Raw genomic sequence first — 12,520 nt, forward strand, 5'->3', positions numbered from 1 at the left:
TTCATTCATTCAACAGGAAAGACATTGAGCCAGGCATTATGTGAAATTTAAAGGTAAATAAGACACAGGTACCATCATCAATTTGATTTTAGTTCAACTGGTGAAATAAGACACGTACACAATTACCACAACATGATTCCTATGAATTTTTGTACATCTAAAAATGCGTTGAGTTGAAGGCTTTTCCCAGCATTCCTGGCCCCTGCTTCTTTATATACCTCACATAATTTAACACGATGGCATGGACAAAGTAGAGACTAAATAAATAGGTGCTGGATGAATATTTGTTGAGAGTACTTTTTAAGATTTTACTGTTAGGCCCATCAAATTTACCTTTTTGTTCATGCATTTCATAAAGCTACCCACTGTGATACTTTATTACATTTGTATTTTCAGATTCTGGTGGCTCTTAAGTATTAAAAGGAAACAGAAATATTAATAAAAATGTGAGGAAACTATGTGTAGTAAGAAGAGCATTGAGCTTTGAGTCAGGGAATCCACTCTGGACTTTCTTTCCTCCATTTCCTAGTTGTATGACTTGCATCTTGACCTCTGACTCTAGCTCTCAGTTTCTTATTTGTAAAATAGGGATAACAATTGCCACCGGACAATGTTGTCATAAGGCACAAATGAAAGAACGCATTTGGAAGCACTTGGAAAACTGCAAAACATTTTTGAAATGATACTGTGAGCTCCCAGACTGCTTATGGCTAGTAAAGAGTAGCATGTAGTCAAGCACAATGAGAACTTCCCTTGCTGCTATGGATTGTCAGCCTGACTTGCCATTGACACCTTATCAATTTAGAAAAGTCACAATTTGTCATTGAATTTCAGTCTTTCTAGACGCAACCTGAAAAGATGCCTTATACAGATAAAAGCTTAGCGGGATTCAGCATTTGATGATCCTAACAATAGTTGTAAAATCTTCAGAAATCTTTATAATAAAGGTAATAGGCAAATACGGCCTTGCTAGTCACACATTTATAGTAGCTTTCAATTACAGAATATTTTTATGTGTGAGGCAGTGTGCAAAGTGCTCTAAAGACATTTTCTTAGCGTGGTATGTGGCTAGAAATCTCAAGTTCCAGTCAGAAGATGCCACATCACTTGGACTGCACCACAGTATACAATGGGTTATGGAGTGTGAAGATCTGGACTCAAGTCTAGTCCCTTAAAACTAAATGATTCTAGTACCAGGCTTCTCATCCATTTTTTAAAAAATGGCACCAGTGTTAGTCTCTGTCACATAGGTTATTATGAGGATTGAATCTAATAATTCAGTAGAGCGTATGCAGAGTGTCTGGCTCAATTAGTACTTTTCTCATCTCTTTCACCTAATAGCAAATTACCTTGAGCAAACTACTTAACCCTACCAGACTTCAATTTCCTCATCTGTAAAATGTGGATAATAATAAAACTTTGTCACCGTACTGTTGTATTAAATTAGATAATGTATAATCTGGAAAATAACACAGATATTTTAATTCATATTATCACCTCATCCTCTTTCTCTTCTGCCACTTTGCTCTTCATAATAACCACAGTAAACTACCAGGATATGCTCTCTGGAAGGAAATTCTGGAATAAATTAAAATTCCAAGAAAACTGCATTTTATCACCAAGAATAGTTATCTCCCTTGGGCTATGTATGTTTCACATCAACAGCAGCCCCAGAGCCATCTAACTTGACAGTACCATTCCATGTGGATTAGTGTCAACAAACCTTGAGATACAGTTGGCTGCAGGACACCTGAGGCCCATCTCCTCTTCTGCTGATTCGCTGGACAGCAAAGAACAGCATTCTCAGATGTTCAACCATGCACCACCCACCAGGCCTAAAAAAGATTACAGGGGGGGTGAATATGAGTTCCTTTCTCATGACAGTAATAAAGAACAAGGGAGTAGAGAGGCGTCCTGTTGAAGTGAATAAGTGTTATGGGAAGAATTGAAATAATTAAATCATTTTTTGCTCACAGCTCTAAAGGTCTGGGCTCACTGACTTGTACTTTGACAGCACTTCCTGCTCAGCTGTGTATATACATCAGACACTTCCAAGTTTAGAAGATTCAAGACATTATGAAGTGTCATTTCTTGAAGAGAGGCCACACTATTTGTTCCTCATCTAATAAATGCCAGTACCAGACAAAAGGAAATACTTATACATACAACCAGAGTTGTATGTGCTGAATAGCTCACGTACAACTCCTTGAATTAGATGAATGTAAACATTAGTACCAGACTGAAAGCAGGAGCAAGATGGCGGAGTAGAAGGATGTGCACTCACTCCCTCTTGTGAGAGCACTGGAATGACAACTAACTGCTGAACACTCATCGACAAGAGGACACTGGAACTCACCAAAAAAGATACCCCACATCCAAAGTCAAAGGAGAAGCCACAAAGAGACGGGAGGAGAGGCGCAATCACAATAAAACCAAATCCCATAACCACTAGGTGGGTGACTCACAAACTGGAGAACACTTATACCACAGAAGTCCACCCACTGGAGTGAAGGTTCTGAGCAACACGTCGGGCTTCCCAACCTGGGAGTCCGGCAATGGGAGAAGGAATTCCTAGAGAATCAGACTTTGAAGGTGAGCAGGATTTGACTGCAGGACTTTGACAAGATGGGGGCAACAGAGACTCCACCCTTGGAAGGAACACACAAAGTAGTGTGCACATCGGGACCCAGGGGAAGGACCAGTGACCCCATAGGAAACTGAAACAGACCTACCTGCTACTGTTGGAGGGTCTCCTGCAGAGGCAGGGGATAGCTGTGGCTCACTGTGAGGACAAGGACACTGGCAGCAGAAGGTCTGGGAAGTACTCTTTAGTGTGAACCCTCCCAGAGTCTGCCATTAGCCCCACCAAAGAGCCGGTAGGCTCCAGTGCTGGGTAGCCTCAGGCCAAACACCCAAGAGAGAGGGAATCCAGCCCCATCCATCAGCAGACAAGTGGATTAAAGCTTTACTGAGCTCTGCCCACCAGAGCAACAACCAGCTCTACCCACCACCAGTCCCTCCATCAAGAAACTTGCACAAGCCTCTTACATAGCTTCCTCCACCAGAGGGCAGACAGCAGAAGCAAGAAGAACTACAATCCCGCAGCCTGTGGCACAAAAACCACATTCACAGAAAGACAGACAAGATGAAAAGGCAGAGGGTTATGTACCAGATGAAGGAAAAAGATAAAACTCCAGGAAAATAACTAAATGAAGTGGAGATAGGCAGCCTTCCAGAAAAAGAATTCAGAATAATGATAGTGAAGATGACCCAGGACCTCAAAAAAAATGGAGGCAAAGATCAAGAAGATGCAAAAAAGGTTTAACAAAGACCTAGAAGAATTAAAGAACAAATGCCTAGAAGAATTAAACAAAAAACAAACAGAGATGAACAATATAATAACTGAAATGAAAAATACACTAGAAGGAACCAATAGCAGAATAACTGAGGCAGAACAGATAAAAGACCTGGAAGACAGAATGCTGGAATTCACTGCCAAGGAACAGAATAAAGAAAAAAGAATGAAAAGAAGTGAAGACAGCCTAAGAGACCTCGGGGACATAATTAAACACAAAAAACATCTGCATTATAGGGTTCCAGAGGAGAAGAGAGAGACAAAGGACCCAAGAAAGTATTTGAAGAGATTATGGTCGAAAACATCCCTAACATGGGAAAGGAAATAGCCATCGAAGTCCAGGAAATGCAGAGAGTCCCAGGGAGGAAAAATACAAGGAGAAACATGCTGAGACATAGTACTCAAACTGACAAAAATTAAAGACAAAGAAAAATTATTGAAAGCAACAAGGGAAAAATGACAAATAACATACAAGGGAACTCCAATAAGGTTAACAGCTGATTTCTCAGCAGAAACTCTACAAGCCAGAAGGGAGTGGCATGATATATTTAAAGTGATGAAAGAGAAGAACCTACAGCCAAGATTACTCTACCCAGCAAGGATCTCATTCAGATTTGATGGAGAAATCAAAAACTTTACAGACAAACAAAAGCTAAGAGAATTCAGCACCAACAAACCAGCTCTACAACAAATGCTAAAGGAACTTCTCTAAGTGGGAAACACAACAGAAGAAAAGGGCATAGAAAAACAAACCCATAACAATTAAGAAAATGGTAATAGGAACATACATATCAATAATTATTTTAAATGTGAATGGATTAAATGCTCCAACCAAAAGACAGGCTTGCTGAATGGATACAAAAACAAGACCTATATATATGCTGTCTACAAGAGACCCACTTCAGACTTAGGGACACATACAGACTGAAAGTGAGGGGATGGAAAAAGGTATTCCATGCAAATGGAAATCAAAAGAAAGCTGGAGTAGCAATACTCATCTCAGACAAAATAGACTTTAAAAAAAGAATGTTACAAGAGACAAGGAAGGACACTACATAATGATCAAGGGATCAATCCAAGAAGATATAACAATTATAAATATATATGCACACAACATAGGAGCACCTCAATACATACGGCAACTGCTAACAGTTTTAAAAGAGGAAATCGACAGTAACACAATAATACTGGGGGACTTTAACACCCCACTTACACCAATGGACAGATCATCCAAAATGAAAATAAATAAGGAAGCACAAGCTTCAAATGACACAATGGACCAGATAGATTTAATTGATATATATATAGGACACTGCAATCAAAAACAGCAGATTACACTTTCTTCTCAAGTGCTCATGGATCATTCTCCAGGAAAGATTACATCATGGGTCACAAATCAGGCCTCAGTAAATTTAAGAAAACTGAAATCGTATCAAGCATCTTTTCTGACCACAACCTATGAGATTAGAAATCAATTACAGGGTAAAACAAGTAGAAAACACAAACACATGGAGGTTAAACAATATGTTACTAAATAACCAAGACATCACTGAAGAAATCAAAGAGGAAATCAAAAAATATCGAGAGACAAATGACAACGAAAACAGGACGATCCAAAACCTATGGGATGCAGCAAAAGCAGCTCAAGAGGGAAGTTTATAGCAATACAAGCCTACCTCGAGAAACAAGAAAAATCTCAAATAAACAATCTAACCTTACACATAAAGGAACTAGAGAAAGAAGAACACACAAAACCCTAAGTTAGTAGAACGAAAGAAATCATAAAGATCAGAGCAGAAATAAATGAAGTAGAAACAAAGAAAACAATAGGAAAGATCAATAAAACTAAAAGCTGGTTCTCTGAGAAGATAAATAAAATTGATAAACCATTAGCCAGACTCATCAAGAAAAAGAGGGAGAGGACTCAAATCAATAAAATTAGAAATGAAAAAGGAGAAGTTACAACAGAAACCACAGAAATACAAAGCATCCTAAGAGACTACTATAAGGAACTCCATGCCAATAAAATGGACACCCTGGAAGATATGGACAAATTCTTAGAAAGGTATAACCTTCCAAGACTGAACCAGGAAGAAATAGAAAATACAAACAGACCAATCACAAGTAGTGAAATTGAAACTGTGATTAAATATCTTCCAACAAACAAAAGTCCAGGACCAGATGGCTTCACAGGTGAATTCTACCAAACATTTAGAGAAGAGCTAACACTCACCCTTCTCAAACTCTTCCAAAAAATTGCAGAGGAAGGAACACTCCCAAACTCATTGTACAAGGCCACCATCACCCTGATACCAAAACCAGACAGAGATAGTACAAAAAAAGAAAATTACAGACCAATATCACTGATAAATACAGACACAAAAATCCTCAACAAAATACTAGCAAACAGATTCCAACAACTCATTAAAAGGATTATCCACCATGGTCAAGTGGGATTTATCCCAGGAATGCAAGGATTCTTCAATATACGCAAATCAATCAATGTGATACACCATATTAACAAACTGAAGAATAAAAATCCTAGAATCATCTCAATAGATGCAGGAAAAGCTTTTGACAAAATTCCATACCCATTTAGAATAAAAACTCTCCACAACGTGGGCATAGAGGGAACCTAGCTCAACATAATAAAGGCTATATATGACAAACCCACAGCAAACATCATTCTCAGTGGTGAAAAACTGAAAGCATTTCCTCTAAGATAAGGAACAAGACAAGGATGTCCACTCTCGCCACTACTATTCAACATAGTTTTGGAAATCCTAGCCATGGCAATCAGAAAAGGAAAAGAAATAAAAGGAATACAAATTGGAAAAGACGAAGTAAAACTGTCACTGTTTGCAGATGACATGATACTATACATAGATAATCCTAAAGATGCCAGCAGAAAAGTACTAGAGCTAGTCAGTGAATTTGGTAAAGTAGCAGGATACAAAATTAATGCACAGAAATCTCTTGCATTCCTATATACTAATGATGGAAAATCTGAAAGAGACATTAAGGAAACACTCCCATTTACCATTGCAACAAAAAGAATAAAATACCTAGGAATAAACCTACCTGGGAGACAAAAGACCTGTATGCAGAAAATTATGACACTGATGAAAGAAATTAAAGATGATACAAACAGATGGAGAGATATACCATGTTCTGGACTGGAAGAATCAACATTGTGAAAATGACTATACTATCCAAAGCAATCTACGATTCAATGCAAACCCTATCAAATTACCAATAGCATTTTTTACAGAACTAGAACAAAAAATCTTAAAATTTGTATGGAGACACAAAAGACCCCGAATAGCCAAAGCAGTCTTGAGGGAAAAAAACAGAGCTGGAGGAAGAGACTCCCTGACTTCAGACTATACTACAAAGGTACAGTAATCAAGACAATATGGTACTGGCACAAAAACAGAAATATAGATCAATGAAACAGGATAGAAAGCCCAGAGATAAACCCACGCACATATGGTTAACTAATCTATGACAAAGGAGGCAAGGATATACAATGGAGAAAAGACAGTCTTTTCAATAAATGATGCTGGGAAAACTGGACAGCTACATGTAAAAGAATGAAATTAGAAAACTCCCTAACACCATACACAAAAATAAACTCAAAATGGATTAGATACCTAAATGTAAGGCCAGACACTATAAAACTCTTAGAGGAAAACATAGGAAGAACACTCTTTGACATAAATCACAGCAAGATCTTTTTTGATACTCCTCCTACAGTAATGGAAATAAAAACAAAAATAAACAAATGGGACCTAATTAAGCTTAAAATCTTTTCCAAAGCAAAGGAAACTAGAAACAAGACGAAAAGACAACCCTCAGAATGGGAGAAAATATTCACAAACGAATCAACGTACAAAGGATTTATCTCCAAAATATATAAACAGCCCATGTAGCTCAATATTAAAAAAACAAACAACCCAATTCAGAAATGGGCAGAAGACCCAAATAGACATTTCTCCAAAGAAGACATACAGATGGCCAAGAAGCACATGAAAAGCTGCTCAACATCACTAATTATTAGAGAAATGCAAATCAAAGCTACAGTGAGTTATCACCTCACACCAGTTAGAATGGGCATCATCAGAAAATCTACAAACAACAAATGCTGGAGAGGGTGTGGAGAAAAGGGAACCCTCTTGCACTGTTGGTAGGAATGTAAATTGATAGAGCCACTATGGAGAACAGCATGGAAGTTCCTTAAAAAACTAAAAATAGAATTACCATATGATCCTGCAATCCCACTACTGGGCATATACCCAGAGAAAGCCATAATTCAAAACGACACATGCACCCCAATGTTCATTGCAGCACTATTTATAATAGCCAGGTCATGGAAGCAACCTAAATGCCCATCGATAGATGAATGGATAAAGAAGATGTGGTATGTATATACAATGGAATATTACGCAGCCATAAAAAGGAACAAAATTGGGTCATTTGTAGAGATGTGGATGGATCTAGAGATTGTCATACAGAGTGAAGTAAGTCAGAAAGAGAAAAACAAATATTGTATATTAATGCATATATGTGGAACCTAGAAAAATGGTACAGATTAACTGGCTTGCAGAGCAGAAATAGAGACACAGATGTAGAGAACAAACTTATGGACACCAAAGCGGGAAACGGGCGGGGGTGGTGGTGGTGGTGCAATGAATTGGGAGATTGGGATTGACATATATACACTAATATGTATAAAATGGATAACTAATAAGAACCTGCTGTATAAAAAATAAATAAAATTTAAAAATTCAAAAAAAAAAGAACATTAGTACTAGGCTGTAAGAATGGTTGCTCTTATAAGAACAGAATTTACTTAAACATCATTTTGAATGATGTTTTCATTTTTGGTTCTGGTTGAATGAGGTACTGCAAGGACCCAATGTTGGTAGACAGAAGAAATGTGGGCATCTACTGTGTAAATTAGCTGCCATTTTGCAAGTCATGAACATCTTATACACACATACACACACACACACACACACACACACACACACAAAATCATAAGCTTCAGACTCAGTGGTAAATTATTGTATCATTTTTAGAATACCCTATTTTAAATCATTTGAAAGCCTCTATTTTTCAGGTTCTAATTATATAAATCATCTATTAATATTAATACAGTCATAAGAATAATGTATGTAATAGCATTATTTAACTGCAAAACATGTTACTGATGTTAGTTATTACACCTCTTAACCCTGCCTTGAGACAATGAAGTCAGTTATATTTACATGTTATTCAGCAGTCCACACAGTAGTCTTCTTTTAAGGTTCAACTTAAAATATTCTTCCTCCTAGATTTAACTCATGTGCCTCCATCCAATTAGAAATCTTTTTTTCCTACATTCTCACTAAATCTTCTTACTACCTCTGTTATAACATTTGTCACAACCTACAGGTATTAGATTTACTTATGCATATGCTTAGCTTCCAGATAAGATTCCAAAAGCCAAGAAGGTAGGCTCTATCCTGCTCATCTTTGTGTAAGCTGTCCCCTCCACTTGTCTCCATGAGAAGTTGGTACCTAGCTGGTCTTTAATGATTTTTTTTAATGATTTTTTTAAAATGTTGCTAGTCATTCTCAGTTATATTTTAACTATGGAGCTATTTATTCTGACTGTTAAAGTAAGACAATTATGTAGCCCACCCTCCCCCTTACAAAAATGTGTGGTTATCTACTAGGGACACATGCAACCAGATTTGTTTTGTGCCTTTTTCTTAGCTACATGGGACATTCCCTCCTGCAGTTCTAAGGGTGATACTTTCTCTCCATGCTGTCTGTTGTAAGTGGCAAGCAGTGCTTTACCCTAGTGAGAAGGACGTCAATAGGCTGTATTTTACTATGACAGCCGGGCCATTTGACTTGAGTATTATTACACTTGATGCCTACCTTTTGGGAATGTCTTTTTCAATTGTTTATTTTCCAAGCCTCTTGTCAGTTCAAACTACAGAAAACAAAAGGGGAACCCACATTTTACTAATGTGCACTCATAACATGGAAAGCACTTTATCAAACATTGGCCTGAGAAGATATTTCACTCTAATGAAATCCACAGATATTTACCAGATATTAATAACAATATGAGAATGAAACAAAAATTAAACCCGAACAGTCCACTCATGGGTATTATATTTAGGAAATACTAAGTATACAGGTATATATTGATAAATTTGAAATTATCTGAATTACTTAAAATAGAAGACCTTCCAAAATGCCAAGAATATCCAATTTGGGCAAGGTTTCAGTAATGGGCACTCATTTTAGGAAGGCACTTTGTCTGTACTTGTCAAGACATTTACTGAGTTTTTCAATGGGGAAAATATTGACATTTCAGCAAAGCAATCCTTATTGCACAGGGCTGTTAAAAGCATTACTAGAGATTCAATATCCCTGGCCCCTGGACACTGTCATTATGACAACCAAAAGTGCCTCTTACTGTTTCCAAATGCCCTCTAGGGTAACACCCCACAGTTGTGAACCAAGTGTATGAGTGAAAATAGGCTAAGTTATGCTATAGTAACAAACAACCTCAAACCTCAGGGACATAATATAACAAAAGAATAAACTTTTTCTCTTATACAGAACAGGTCAAGAGGCGTATTCTGTTCATTATAATGACCAAGGGACCAAGGCTGATGAGGCTCCACTGCAACATGTACACACGCAATCACTGTAGCAGTGGTGATCACACAAGGGGTGTGTTTGAAAGAAGAGACAGCAGAGTGAGGGCATTATAGCTGCAGATATCAGAATGAGTCAGCAAAGCATAATTTTTTAAGGTGAAGGGCACACCTTGAGTTGCTAAACTTAATCCCTAGGTTCCCTAGAACTAGTTTTATTCCTTGAAGAAAAGAAGGTAGAGTTAAATAAGGAATCCCACCAAGAAGCCATGTATGCAGGAAGCACACTGTCTCTGTGGCAGTGCAGAAGGAAAAAGATGTGATTTAAAAAAAAAAAAAAAGAAAACCAACAACAACAAAAAACAACACTGCCTATTCCATTCACTGAGGAGAAAAGCAGGCTATGGAAACTCGCATAAGACTCCCTGAAACATGGGGATAATTCCAACTGGCCTGGAATTCGGTTCTGGCTCTGTCCTGATGTAAACCTGCTCCTAATGGCTGAGAAAACTCACCTTTTCAGAAATAGTTAAACAAGGGAGCAAAATCAGGATATTCAAAGATATACTGAGGAAAACGGACAATAATGTAGGAAATGAGAAAAAAATACATGGTAGATTCATAACATCCAGAAAAAATATTGTAACGGAGCATGTAAAAATTATGACCAAATATTTCTCTCTGAATTTTAAAAACTTAAGAAGTAATTGACTCGATGAAGGAAGAGCTCAAAGCACAAATAAAAGAACTTACAGACAAGATGACTAGACAGCAGGAGAAGATAAAATATGTAAGTTGTTAGAGCTCAAGAAAAGCAGTGGCAGAAAAAATAAAATCATCAAATTTTTAAGGACAAAGTAGAGGAATATGAGGGAGAACAGACACTGTTATAAACACATTAAGGAGAAAAGCTAAACTAAATAAGAAAACAAATGAAAAGGATTTGTAAGAAAATAAGAAAAACAAATGAAAAGGATTTGTAAGAAAATGAAAAGAGATACAACAGCGTTTATAATTGGGATTTTTTTTTTAAGAAAAAAGAAAAAATACAACAAATATTTAAAGGGAAGATCCATTTTGGCAACAGTACAGCATGAAGATGGCGTGCTGAGCCCACACCAGGCCCCCGGGGCACAAGTGAGGGATTGCAGCATGTCACACTGCACTGGTGTCCTCCTCCACATGCTGATGCTGCAGCCATGGCTCTCTGGCCATTGCCCATCCCAAGGTCTATGAAAGTAATGAAGATTCCCCCAAACATACTCATCAACAAAATAAAATAACAGGTTGTTAGCTGCAGGGAAATAAGTAGAGGCTAGTTCTTGTCACAGAAAGGCAGACATATATATCTTTCTCAATCTATGAGCTGACATGGTCTGAACAGGCCCATTTATCACTGGAATTGCAAACGGATCACTGCACAAAGCAGCTACTGCTCATTCTGAAGACGTGGAAAAAGAAAAGTATTTGAAGGTATGAAGTCCAGAAGAATATGGACTAGAATGTTGCTCTTCATCTTCAGGCATCTCCAACCCTATGCTGTGGAAGTTAAAAATGCAGATCCTTTTCTTTTCTAGAAATGGAGGTCCGTCACAGAGACAGACCTACAGAAATTTTGGGTGGGGGGTCTTTTATGAGATCTACTTTTTAATTCAGCAACAGAATAATCCGGCAGAACCATGCATTAGAAGCAAAGCTCCAAAAAATGATCAAATACCTATAAATGGGCATATAACCAAAACTGTATATCTAAAAAGGCATATGGAGAAAAAATTAAAGAGTCATGTGGAATGCTTTGAGCCTAAGAATGAAAAAATAAGAAAAGAAAATAAACAACGAAAGGCTGAAAAGATCTTCACAAAGTTCTATTAAAAAAAGGAGCCATAGGTAGATGCTGCTGATTCTCAAAAAAAAAAAACAGAGGTATGGAGCTTGCCATCACATATAAAACTTCAACATCATCAATCTGGTAGAAGTTTGCAGCAAATACAGGGAAAGCCAGGCACATACCAATACCCAGTCTTATTCTCTCTAATTTTTCATTTCTAAAATTTATTTTCTTAGAGGAATATTCTCCAGAATGTTCTGAATGGAGTTACAATTAAGTAAAATAGAAGAGCATGTCAGAGGAGGAAAGGAGGAGAAATAATATAGTTCATAGACAATAATAATAATAAAAATAACAACACACAGAAAACCACCATGCCAGGGATACCCCCTAAAAGTGCATAATCTGTCAGTACTTCAGGAGAAAAGGCAGAGCCATGACTTAGGAAACTGTGCAATATGTGGCATATCTGATGTTTTGACTCAAGCTAAGGATTTCAGATTTGGTAGACACTAAACTCTTAGAGGTTCAGTTTATCCTATCATAAACCAAATGGTTACTGGGAGATCTTTTCCAAGAAACAATTATTTTTCTCTTCTTAAGATTATAAATGTATGAAAATATGTCTTATGTAATAATCTATAAGGTCATAAAAGATAGTTCAACACCAAATTTTAA

Source organism: Delphinapterus leucas, chromosome 6 (genome assembly GCF_059928025.1).
Source record: "Delphinapterus leucas isolate spDelLeu-1000000601 "Yukka" chromosome 6, BTC_Dleu_Yukka2, whole genome shotgun sequence".
Lineage (NCBI taxonomy): Eukaryota > Metazoa > Chordata > Mammalia > Artiodactyla > Monodontidae > Delphinapterus > Delphinapterus leucas.